The sequence below is a fragment of the Balaenoptera acutorostrata genome, chromosome 2 (genome assembly GCF_949987535.1).
Source record: "Balaenoptera acutorostrata chromosome 2, mBalAcu1.1, whole genome shotgun sequence".
Lineage (NCBI taxonomy): Eukaryota > Metazoa > Chordata > Mammalia > Artiodactyla > Balaenopteridae > Balaenoptera > Balaenoptera acutorostrata.
In genome coordinates, this window is record NC_080065.1 from 90,466,838 (window position 1) to 90,478,473 (window position 11,636).

The 11,636-nt window shown below is 33.4% G+C and overlaps 1 non-coding gene across 1 annotated transcript; it reads right to left on the reverse strand.

The window, feature by feature from the left end:
- Nucleotides 1–5,536: 5,536 nt before the first annotated feature.
- On the reverse strand, nucleotides 5,537–5,643 carry LOC114239129 (U6 spliceosomal RNA). Its single transcript, XR_003624313.1, has one exon. It is a non-coding gene; the product is annotated as a U6 spliceosomal RNA (small nuclear RNA).
- Nucleotides 5,644–11,636: the final 5,993 nt, after the last annotated feature.

Here is an 11,636-nt window from a genome sequence, read left to right on the forward strand (position 1 = left end):
CATGAGTTAGGGAGTTTTAAAGGAGTTTCAATATGCTGTGCGCTTTATATCTTAAGCTGGTTGGCAAACCATGTATGTGTACAATACTATGCTCTTTGGCATTTCTTTGAAAAATTAATGATAGTATAAAATAGTAGAACATGTTTCTTCATTTAAAAATGTATTAATGGTTGTCAGTTTGGGAAGAAAAAATGATATTTTTAAAAAATCAGAAATGACAAAATGTATTTATGTTGCAATAAAACTGTACAGTGTGTCTAATAGAAGGACTATGAGCTTTTTATCTGCCTTCTGCAGTCTCAGTGCTCAAAGTGTAGTGATGACAGCCACTGAATATTGCTCAATATCTGAACCATAATTAGGATGATTTTGAGATAAAAAGGTAACACCATGGTGGTTTTTTAAATAATTGTTGCTTTTTCTAACACTTCTCAAATAGAGATGAAAATTAAATGAGGGTATTTCTTTAGAAGCAATATATTTCCAACTAAGCGTTTACTCTTAACTCTGGCTTTGTCTAATACCCGATTTAGCAAAGAGTATCTACTACTCATACCATGAATCAGAGATAATCTTTAACCACCGTGTGATCTATAATGTGTCTTCCTGGTGGGTGCTATCTCTGTGCAATTATTTTTATTTGTGGAGAAAATGGAATACTATGCCCTGTTGTCTTTAGGAAGGCCAAATCTCATACAGAGCAAATGACTTAGAAAATATTACTATCACAAGAGAATAAATAAAGTATATTTACCTGAAGTATTTTTGTTTTTTATGTGCCCAAGTTTTATCTTTAATCTCTTGCATCACCACTACTACCATCCAATACCTTCCCCCGCCCCCCTTGACACACATACACATTCACTTCAGACTTTGGCACTTGCCTATAGTCTCTGTCCAAGATCCTAAATCAACCTCCCATAATTTCTTTTTCCACAAGAATTCATAACCAGTTCTCAAGTCCATCATCTCTATGCCTCTGAGGACCATTTCCTCCACTCATTCTGACATCTCAAGTATCATGATCTTTTAATATACTCAATCTATTATCCTTACTATATGTTTTACAAGCTTATTAGGAATTTCAGACCACTGATGATACTATTTTTTAATTCTCTCCTTCTCTTCACAAATTTTTTATATAAGTTCTACACACTTATCTCCCATTTATTCTTTTATTCTACAATCCCCATCCTATGAAAGTTAAATCCTACCATTTTATTGAAACCATTTTCATGAATATAATCAATCAACATCACGTCACCAAACCCAAGGAATGATTTCAAGAGAAGATTTAGATCTTCTCCAAATATTTAAAATTTTTAAACATAAAAATTTTATAAAATTTCATCCTTGTGACAATTTTAATGGCACCCTACATTTTAATATATCAACTTAACAGAATATTATTTCCTTATTTTAGTACCTATTTTGTCCACTTGATTGCAACCCTCATGGTTTTCAGTTTTGTACCATTTTTCAGGTAGTTGACAATAATTTCTTCAATGTTGAGTAAATTTTGGCTCTTACTGCTTCCCATTTCCTCCTTCTTGAGTTTTTTCTTGACTTTTATGACACCACAATTTTCTAATTTTTTTCCTATCCCTACAGGTTTTCCTTCTCTGTCTCCTTAAAGACTCCTCCTCCTTTACCTAACCACACATGGGAGAATTCCTTACAACTTTATCCAAAATCATCATTTCTCTTCATGTTAATCTCTCTACTTAGATGATATTATCCACCCTAACAGTTTTGATTATGAATAATATACTAAGGACACCAACATTGATATACCCTCTCTTCTGAGGAGTCTCATTATGATGGCTTAGGTGAATATTTACTCATTATTTCAAAAAGGTTTGTATCCTTCTCCAAAATGATTCCTCTTCTACTGTACAATGTGGTAAAAAGATATAGGATAAAAGAATGTTAACTACACATTTTTAAAAGCCCTAAAATGTTTATAATGTTTGACTGAATAGATGCACTTTAAAATTTTTCTTAAAGCAATAAGCACATTGCTAATATTTTATATATTTACATACTGTCATATATTTTATATATTTGTCATATTATTATTATTTTTAACTTTTGGATTTATGTATTTATTTTTGGCTGTGTTGGGTCTTCGTTTCTGTGCGAGGGCTTTCTCTAGTTGCGGCAAGCGGGGGCCACTCTTCATCGCCGTGCGCGGGCCTCTCATTATCGCGGCCTCTCTTGTTGCGGAGCACAGGCTCCAGACGCGCAGGCTCAGTAATTGTGGCTCACAGGCCTAGTTGCTCCGCGGCATGTGGGATCTTCCCAGACCAGGGCTCGAACCCATGTGCCCTGCATTGGCAGGCAGATTCTCAACCACTGCGCCACCAGGGAAGCCCGTCATATTATTTTATAATGACAGATATTTATTATAGTTATCATTATTTTGTATTTGACATTATATTCATCCTGTTTCTGAAAACTTGGAGATATCCTAGTCTTTATCAGTCGGGGTTTGGTGAAGCAATTTGGGCATACAGAGACTAAAAGTATAGTTTATAAAAATAAGAAGAAGAAATTTAAAAATTAATGCTATGGTAAGATGTATATAATGCATAATTTACTAAAAAAGTAGTGTTCAATGAATTAATAGAATATTCATCATAACAGTGGTCTTTTCTATTAATAAAAATTTATGACATAAATATAGCAATATCGAGAGAAATAAGATAGAAAGTAAAAGAGAGCAAAGAAAACATATAATAGATAGTAACTGTGTGATTTGTTTAACAACTGTTTCTACATTTATGTATTATATTCCTTAGCTGTAGTCATGTTTTTTCTTTCCTTTTAATGAACGTAAGAGAATCAGTCCTTTTCTTTTATTATAAAGCTGTCTATTTTGTTGAAAAACTGTTATACCTAAACTGATCACTCAATTTATAAAAGTTAGCAAGAAGTTAACAAGATTTTACTTTGTGAATTCCTAGTTTTTCTGTAGTTTAAAAGATGAACAAGAGAGTCTCATTCCTTTCCATGATGGGGCTAACAGTGAAACAGCAGTTTGTTTGAAACATATATGTAGATATGACTCCAAAAGACTTTCAAATAGGAATATGAATCAGTTACCCTCAACAGTCACAGGGAGTGTTCTTTATGGATATTAAGATACTGCTTTATTATGTAAAGGCAATTATAAAATTAAAGATAACAACTGATTCATATGTATGAGTCAGGAGTCAGTTATACTTTTTGAGAAGAATCATTGCTTATTTTATTAGAATCATTTTGACTGCTGCCACACAGAGCTTATATATGGAATTTCTTATTAAAAATTGAATTACTAATATTGGCACATTAATAGTACCAGTTTTAAAAATATATTTCATCCTTTGCCCTCTATTAATTTGGTGAGATTTTCTATTCCTGTAAAATGAGCTAGTTAAGAGTAAAATTTTAAATGATTTTTTTTCAATTTCACTCACAGTCACAATTATGACATAAGACAATTATAATAAAAGTACTGTGTTTTGGTGTTTTGTTTTCATTTTTTCTCTCTTGAAAGATGACCAACTTCAGAAAACAAAAAATAAAATATAGCCACTATCATCACCTATGTCCAGAAGTTCAAAATGCTTTTACCTCTGCTGTTTGCTCTAAGTTTATTTAGACTAGAATTGCATTAAGCAAAATCTGAATCCTGCTTTGAAAGTCAGTGATGGGGAACTAATGTTAAATTTGCTCTGTTATATTAATTAAACAGGGAGGCCATTCACTGATGTGGCTCTAATACCTTGGCTGCCTACTGTAACCAAACCGAAATTAAGCCTGTAAATGCCTCAAGCTTACGACATCAAAACGCTAAGGAAAACCAAGTCCAAAGGCCAACAAGGCTACAAGCTGTAGCCAATCAACAATTTTCTTACTTTGCAACCTTCTCTCTATAAAAGTCGCTCTCGGGGCTTCCCTGGTGGCGCAGTGGTTGAGAGTCTGCCTGCCAATGCAGGGGAAACGGGTTCAAGCCCTGGTCTGGGAAGATACCACATGCCGCGGAGCAACTAGGCCCGTGAGCCACAACTACTGAGCCTGCGCGTTTGGAGCCTATGCTCCGCAACAAGAGAGGCCGCGATAGTGAGAGGCCCGCGCACCGCGATGAAGAGTGACCCCCGCTTGCCGCAACCAGAGAAAGCCCTCGCGCAGAAACGAAGACCCAACACAGCCAAAAATAAACAAATAAATTAATTTAAAAAAAAAAAACATAAGTAATATTGTAAAAAAAAAAAAAAAAAAAAGTCGCTCTCGGAGCTCCTGTTAGCTGGAATGCTAGTAACCACTTCAGGTTTGGCACTGCCGAGTCAAATAGATTTTCGCTCAAAAAAATTCTTAAATTTTAAAATATACCTCAGTTTATCTCTTAACACCTCTGGTTTTAAAAGACGGGACCAAAGGAGGCCCCTGAGGGTCCCCAGGAGCAACGAGCAACCAGGCTGAGGTACCTTTAAGCCGCTTAAGTTCCTCTCTTTCTCGCTGCCTCGGAGCTGGTGGATAAATAACTCTCAGATACCAGATTTTAGCTCTGCAGCTTTTGCATTATGAGCTTTCAGACTCTATTTGAGCACTTCTTTTTCCGGGCTGGGTCCGGAAACAACTGGAGTCTGACTGGGTCTGACTAAAAAGTCAGACTCCTTCCGGGGTCAGACTGGGTTCAACTTAGAAATCCCGCGGGTTCCGGAGTCAGACTGAATCCGACTTGAAAACTGGGCTGAGTCGGGGGTCAAAGTGGGTCCGACTTAAAGTGAACTGGGTCTAGTGTGAAGCCTCAGGTAAATTAAAATTTGTTTTAAGGCTGAACAAGCAGTTTAAATTTACCACAGATAATCTTGAATTACGGTGGCTGCAGTGGAGAAATTTGAACCATTTTAGGTAAGCTTATCCGTATTTGATGTACCCTAGAGAAAAGCATTTTCTTCTACATCACCTTGTATTATTTAAAATGTCTTTTAAAGGGAAAATGTCATTAAGGAATCTCCATTTTCTTTGTACTGTGAAGGAGTCTTTTTTTTTTTTTAATTAAATTAAGTATCTCGAGGATTGTTTTTCAGACGATAGAAAAAAAAAACTACCCTTCAAGAAAGTCACAATCTACCATAATGACATAAAAATATTCCTGAGAATATAATTTTATTAAACAAAAGATTATAATATTAAATTACAGGGTTTTTTTAAAAAAATTGGGGTATAGGTGCTGTACAATGTTGTGTTAGTTTCTGCTGTACAATGAAGTGAATTAGCTACATGTATACCTATATCCCCTCCCCCTTGGACCTTCTTTCCACCCCCACACCTCCCATCCCCCCTCCATCCCACCCATCTAGGTCACCACAGAGCACCGAGCTGAGCTCCCTGTGCTATACAGCAGGTTCCACTAGCTATCTGCTTTACACATGGCAGTGCACATAGGGCAGTCCCAATCTCCCAATTCATCCCACACCCCTCTCCCCACCCCCGTGTCCATTCTCTGTGTCTGGGTCTCTATGCCTGCCCTGCAAACAGGTTTATCAAAAATATGGAACGCTTCACGAGTTTGCATGTCATCCTTGCTCAGGGGCCATGCTAATCTTCTCTGTATTGTTACAATTTTAGTATATGTGCTGCCGAAGCTAGCACATAAATTACAGTTTAAAAAAATAATACATTATCACCCTTTGACTTTTTGGTCTAAAAATGTAGGGTTTACAGAGGTATTTGTTGTTTTAACTATGCTTCACTTCCAAAATTCCAAAATTAACGATTCATATTCAACACCAAATGGCATAAAGAGTGTACCATCTTCTCTGATCTACGAATTGATGATCTCATCATGTGGTATATTTGCCTTTAAATATGTGACCACAAATCTGTCTTGAAGACACTGCCCACTTTTTTTTCCTACTCTTTAACAGTGCCATGTTACTCAACTAGTTATACTACATTGTGACATCTCTTCATAACTGGTCGTGTTGTTAGATTTCATATGTCCATAAATTAAGCTTTTTGCTATTGAGCTATTGGACTTTAAATACAAAATTGGTGATGGAAAATTCTCAGAATATTAAAATATTTTTTTTAAAGTTTTACTGTGGAAAGTTTAAAATAAACTCAAAAGTAGGGAGAATAATGAAACTAATGTACCCATTACCTAGTACTTTATTTTTTTTCTATTGCTGCTGTAAAAAAATAATAATAACAAAAACCTGGTGGTTTAAAACAGCATAGGTCATTATTTTAATAGTTCTAGAGGTCAAAAGTCAGAAATGGATCTCATTGGGTTAAAAATAAGAGCTGTGTTACCTTCCTGGAGACTCTAGGGGAGAATCTGTTTTCTTGTCCTTTAAGTACCAAGGGGCTCCTGCAGCTTCAGGGTGTCATTTTTCTATCTTCAAAGCCAGCAACATCAGGCCAAGTCTTTTTCATGTTGCTATCTCCCTCATTCTCCCCCTTCTGCTTTCCTTTTACACTTCTAAGGACCCTTATGATACATTGACTCACTCCACCTCCTCCCCACCCCTCCCTGCTGCAGGGTCTCCCAGGATAGCCCCATCTCAAGGTCAGTTGATAAGCAAACTTCCACCTGCAACTTTGATTATCCCTTGCCATTTAACAAGATATTCACAGGTTTCAGGGATTAAGATCTAGACCTCTTTGGGGGATAGGGGTGGTCATTTTTCTGCCTCCTATACCTATTACAATTATCAATATTTTGCCATTATATCCATCTCCCTTCCCCCACAGCACACATATCCAAACTTTTTTCTTTATGTGTTTGTTTGCTTCAGTTTTATTTTTAAGCAAATCTCAGACTTAACATTGCTCTACAGATAAATAGTTCTGTGTGTATCTAAATAGGTAAGGACATTTTGTTTATACATAACCAAAACAAAATAATGCCTTATAAAACAATAATTATATAATATGATCTAGTACCTGGTCAATTTCAAATGTTTCCTCATTATCTCAAAAGTGTTTTCTACAATTGATGATACAATCATGATCAAAATAAGGTTCACATGTTTTATTTGGTTGCTCTGTGTCTTGAATTTCTTTTACTCTATAACCATTCCCAATCTATATTTTTTTGTTTCATGTCAAGTAATAGTTGATGCTGCTTAATTGTGTACTCCTTAGAATTTCCCAAACTCTGGATTTGGCTGATTACAGATTCATAGCATAGTTTAACATGAACCTTTATTCTTCATATTGCCTATAAACTGATAATTAGATTCAGGTGTTTTTTGTTCCTGCTCTGGCCCCCTCCCCCACAATAATATATTATTGTAGTGTGTGTAGTTTATATTGTGTTACAGTAGGTGATACATGGTGTGGTTGTCTCAATTTTAGTGCTTTAAAAATGATTATTAGATTCAGGAGTTGTTCAGCCTGGTCTATCTGTTATAAAGTTCCTCATCAACTGTTCACCTAATGACTTCAGCAGCAGTTGATAATAGTTGCCTAGATATTTTGAGACTACCTTTCAGGACCTTCCTCTGTCATCATGTTTAACATTGTTCAGTGTTCTATGAAAATTAACTTATGTATACTTTCCAGGGATTTAATTAGTGGAAGAAAGGAGGTACATTGGTAACTAACTATTTGTCTACAGAAATGTAAGGCTCTTAAATTATGTCTCCACTATCTGCCATCTTGACTTTGAGTTTCTTATCCATCACAATTTTGATGATGTGTTTTCAAAGAGAATACAGCAAAGGGACTGATAATCTTTACAGAGATAATATTCCTGATAATATTACAGAGAATGTTGGAATTCCTATATTGTGTGTGATGGTAGGTATAGTTAATACTTTGTTTTCTATGGGCATCTCCACAGAAACTGAATCCAGAGAGATTCTTTGGAAAAATATTACCTTTGTTATTACCATATTATTGGGGGGTATAGCTCAGGGGTGGAGCATTTGACTGCAAATATTACCTTTGTTATTACCATATTATTTAATCTCTCTTTTAAAATACCATTATCCTTATTTAGAAAAAGATTGGATGACTATGTGTTTCTTTTTTTTCTTTTTTTTTTTTTTTTTTACTATCTAAAATATTTTAAGGTCTTTCACTATATTGCAGCACAGTTCTAGTCACATACTCTGATTATCTAATTAGTATAAGTACTGTACATGCAAATTGCATAATTAGGACATATAATTAATAGTTAAGAGGTATTATTAATTGGCATCCACAATGTCTGTGCTTATGCTTTACTTTTAGTAACAAGTATAACTTATAAAATAATTTTTATTAATATAAGGGTTTTAAAAGTCTTACATTGTGGACACTGATTTGATGGTCAAAAAATAAAAAGAATGAGCATATTAATCAGTTAGTGACTTTAGTCATGAAAGCTATTTTTCAAACTGCCTCACAAGAGAACAAATTTGTTATTTTATTTTATGAGTACTTTTGAGCAAGAACCCATTAGTGTAATATTTGATCTTGCAAATTTTCAGGAACATGTTATATAATAGTCCCTAGAGTTTACATTCCTATTTCTTATTCTTAATTATAGATACTATAATGTAAGGTCAGTAATCAAATATTTTCAACAAAATCGTTGAAATCTATTTGATAAGTAAATCACTCATTAATAATCAATTCTTCATATGAGGAAAAGAATAAACCCTATAGTTGATCATATATCCTAAACATTCAAAATATACTTTATCCCATGTGCATGTTCATATGTCAGTATTAAGCATGCGTGACTAATTTTTATTAATCGTTTAAATGCTCATGTTTAACTTTTAGTGTGCTTCCTATTTAACTGTTAGTGTGCTTCCTATTTGACTATGTGTCACACACATCAGAAATATTTTAGAAGTCATATTCCATTCTTCATGAATGTGAAACATCACAAAGATTCCCTTTATCACAACTCACTTAAATACCTACAATACTATATATTTGTCCTGTGATATTTGCTTTGTTTTATCTTTAGCATTCATTGCTACTGATTTATAAATTCTCTAAAGGCCTTCACAACATTGTATTTTTGAGGAATCTTGGTACAGTGCCTAGATCATAATATAGAAGAAAACTTAAGTCGATTTATTAAAACTGAAAATATTCCAAAAAGGCCGTTGATCAATAATATTTTAAATCCAGTATTTTAACATTTATTATTAAATTCCAGTTTTGTTACTGAATTAAAACTTCTAAAGTCTCTCTTTCCATATCCCCCTGCCTCTAGAGAACACATTCTAAAGAGTGAGTAGGAACTAGGATTCATAATATGCTTAATACCCACCTGCAAAGGTTCAGCTTATATTCTATGACTTGGTTCACTATTCACTTTTACCACCTTAAATTAGTCTCACAATATAGCCCCTAATTATTTGCATGCACTTAAAGCCAAGGTGGACTATGCTTGCAAAAGCATTTATAATATTCTTATTTCCTAAAACATTGAGCCTGAGAACAAATTATTCTTGCTCCCACCCAATTTTGTTTTCTTTCTCCAATTACCACTATCTAAAATCACCGTGTTCTTTTTCAGTTGTTGTTCTTTTGAAGTAATAATTTAGGAGTTTATTAGCTATAGTCTCTACTCCCAAATCCCTCCACACTTCAACAGCCCCATTCCTGCCCAAAAATATTTCTGTGAGAACAGGGATTTTGTCTACCTCATTTATTACCATATCCTCCAGCTCTGAAAACAGTGCTTGGCACAGGAGACATACTAAGTAAACATTTACTCATAGCTTAGTCTTTGAGATTTATGCGTATTTAATTTTTTCCTTTTCATTAGTGTTGCATGTATTCTTTTAGATGTAGTGTATCTGGTTCTCCTTACTATTGAGTTATCATCCAGTTGGCATTACTGATATCCATATTTTTCTGTTTGTTCAAGTAGACAGAAGTTTCTGAGCACATTAGTTAGTCAAGACCATTTTCTGAGCTCTTTCTCACCTCCATTGTAATGTACTGTCCTGCTAAAAATGCCAGGTATGCCTGATCATTTGTTCTTTTGAAATTGCTGGTGTAAACTAAGTTAAAATGAGAAATTGAATGTCCTCCCTTGCTCAGTCCTTCATTTTCCTTGTTGAGTCTATCTAAAACTATTTTGAGATGTTGACAATACATAGTTCTATTAAACTCACAATAGATAGCATTTATGGCATATAAATCTAAAAATTCATGGATAACTTTTTAAACCGCGAGATTCCTTATCCTAATTTCATTTTGAAGCAATTCTGCTTATCATGAACACTATTTGATTTTTCAGTTCTATTTAAATGCAATAAGGTACATTGCTACTCATTTTCAGAATCCTGGACTGTACTAGAGTTAATTTATGGATAGTTTTAACAGTTTTTTTTTTTTTCACATCTGTAATGAGCTTTTTCTTTTTAATAGTGTCCTCTTCTGTGTATCCCTGACATTATAACTTGATATTTGAAAACCACAAGACTACCAATGCCACCTTATGTTGAACAATATAATATTGCTATTATTCATTTGTGTTTCATGTACAATAATGTCCAACCTAAAGAATGTTACATCACACTAAAGATGACTTTAACTAGGAAAAAAATCATAGTAATAATAAAATAGAATTTAGAGGACTATACAGCAGTAAAAGTTGTAAATAAAAGCTCTCTGTCTCAATTTTATTTTCAGACTATGATGAATTTTATATCCTCTTTTTACCATTTCCATTTTACAGATTGATAAATTCCTGAAGGGTTTTATTTAGATTTAGCCAAAAGTTGCAGCATATTCCTCAAAATATTTAGGAAATATAAGTATTTCCCTTAGGACAGCACTTTTATTTTTCTTCCTTCTTTTTTTACTCTTCAGGGAAAATAAAATTTAAATAACATATAATCTTGTCATATTTTATGGACATATTAACTGATCAAGGAGTGCAATAAGAGGGATTCTATTGGACATATAGGTCATTTTCAGGAGGAGATTAATTTTTATATGTTTTATATATGAGAATATATATTCCCATGTATACTATATATGAGAATATATATATATGAGAATATATATATGGCAAAATATAAACGTGGCAAAATATAAAGATGCCTTTTTTCCTTCCACAGTTTATAGACATGAGATTCCAAGAAACTACCAATTAGATTGTTTTTGTAACTTGTCAAAAATATGCAGGATTACATCTGATAAAAGGAAGAGATAGACTAGCTAAGACTATTTAAGAACAAATAGAAATAATGTGGGACTTTCCCTACCAAAAAATAATAGTACATATTTTATAAATGTACAAAAATAGTATTTTAAAAATATTGTGTAAGTTTCATCTTCCAGATTAATGGAAAGAATATGTATTAGAAACTGATCATAATATAATCCCAAATTTAAAAAATCCATGTATGGAAAATAACAGGAATATATACTAAAAAGTAAATAATAGGTGTACCTTAAGAACTGAAATTTTAAATAATTTATTTTTATCCTTTTTAGTTTTCCATTTTTAAATTATCAGAACTGTATATTGCCTTTATAAGAAAAGAAAATGTAAATTATCAAAATTTTAAAAAAAGTTTTAGTTTTTGAAAAAAGTGATAATAATAAAATGTAGACCATATAAAAATGGTGGTGATAAAATATAAATCTGACTCAAAAAAAAAATTCTTTGTATTTAGTTG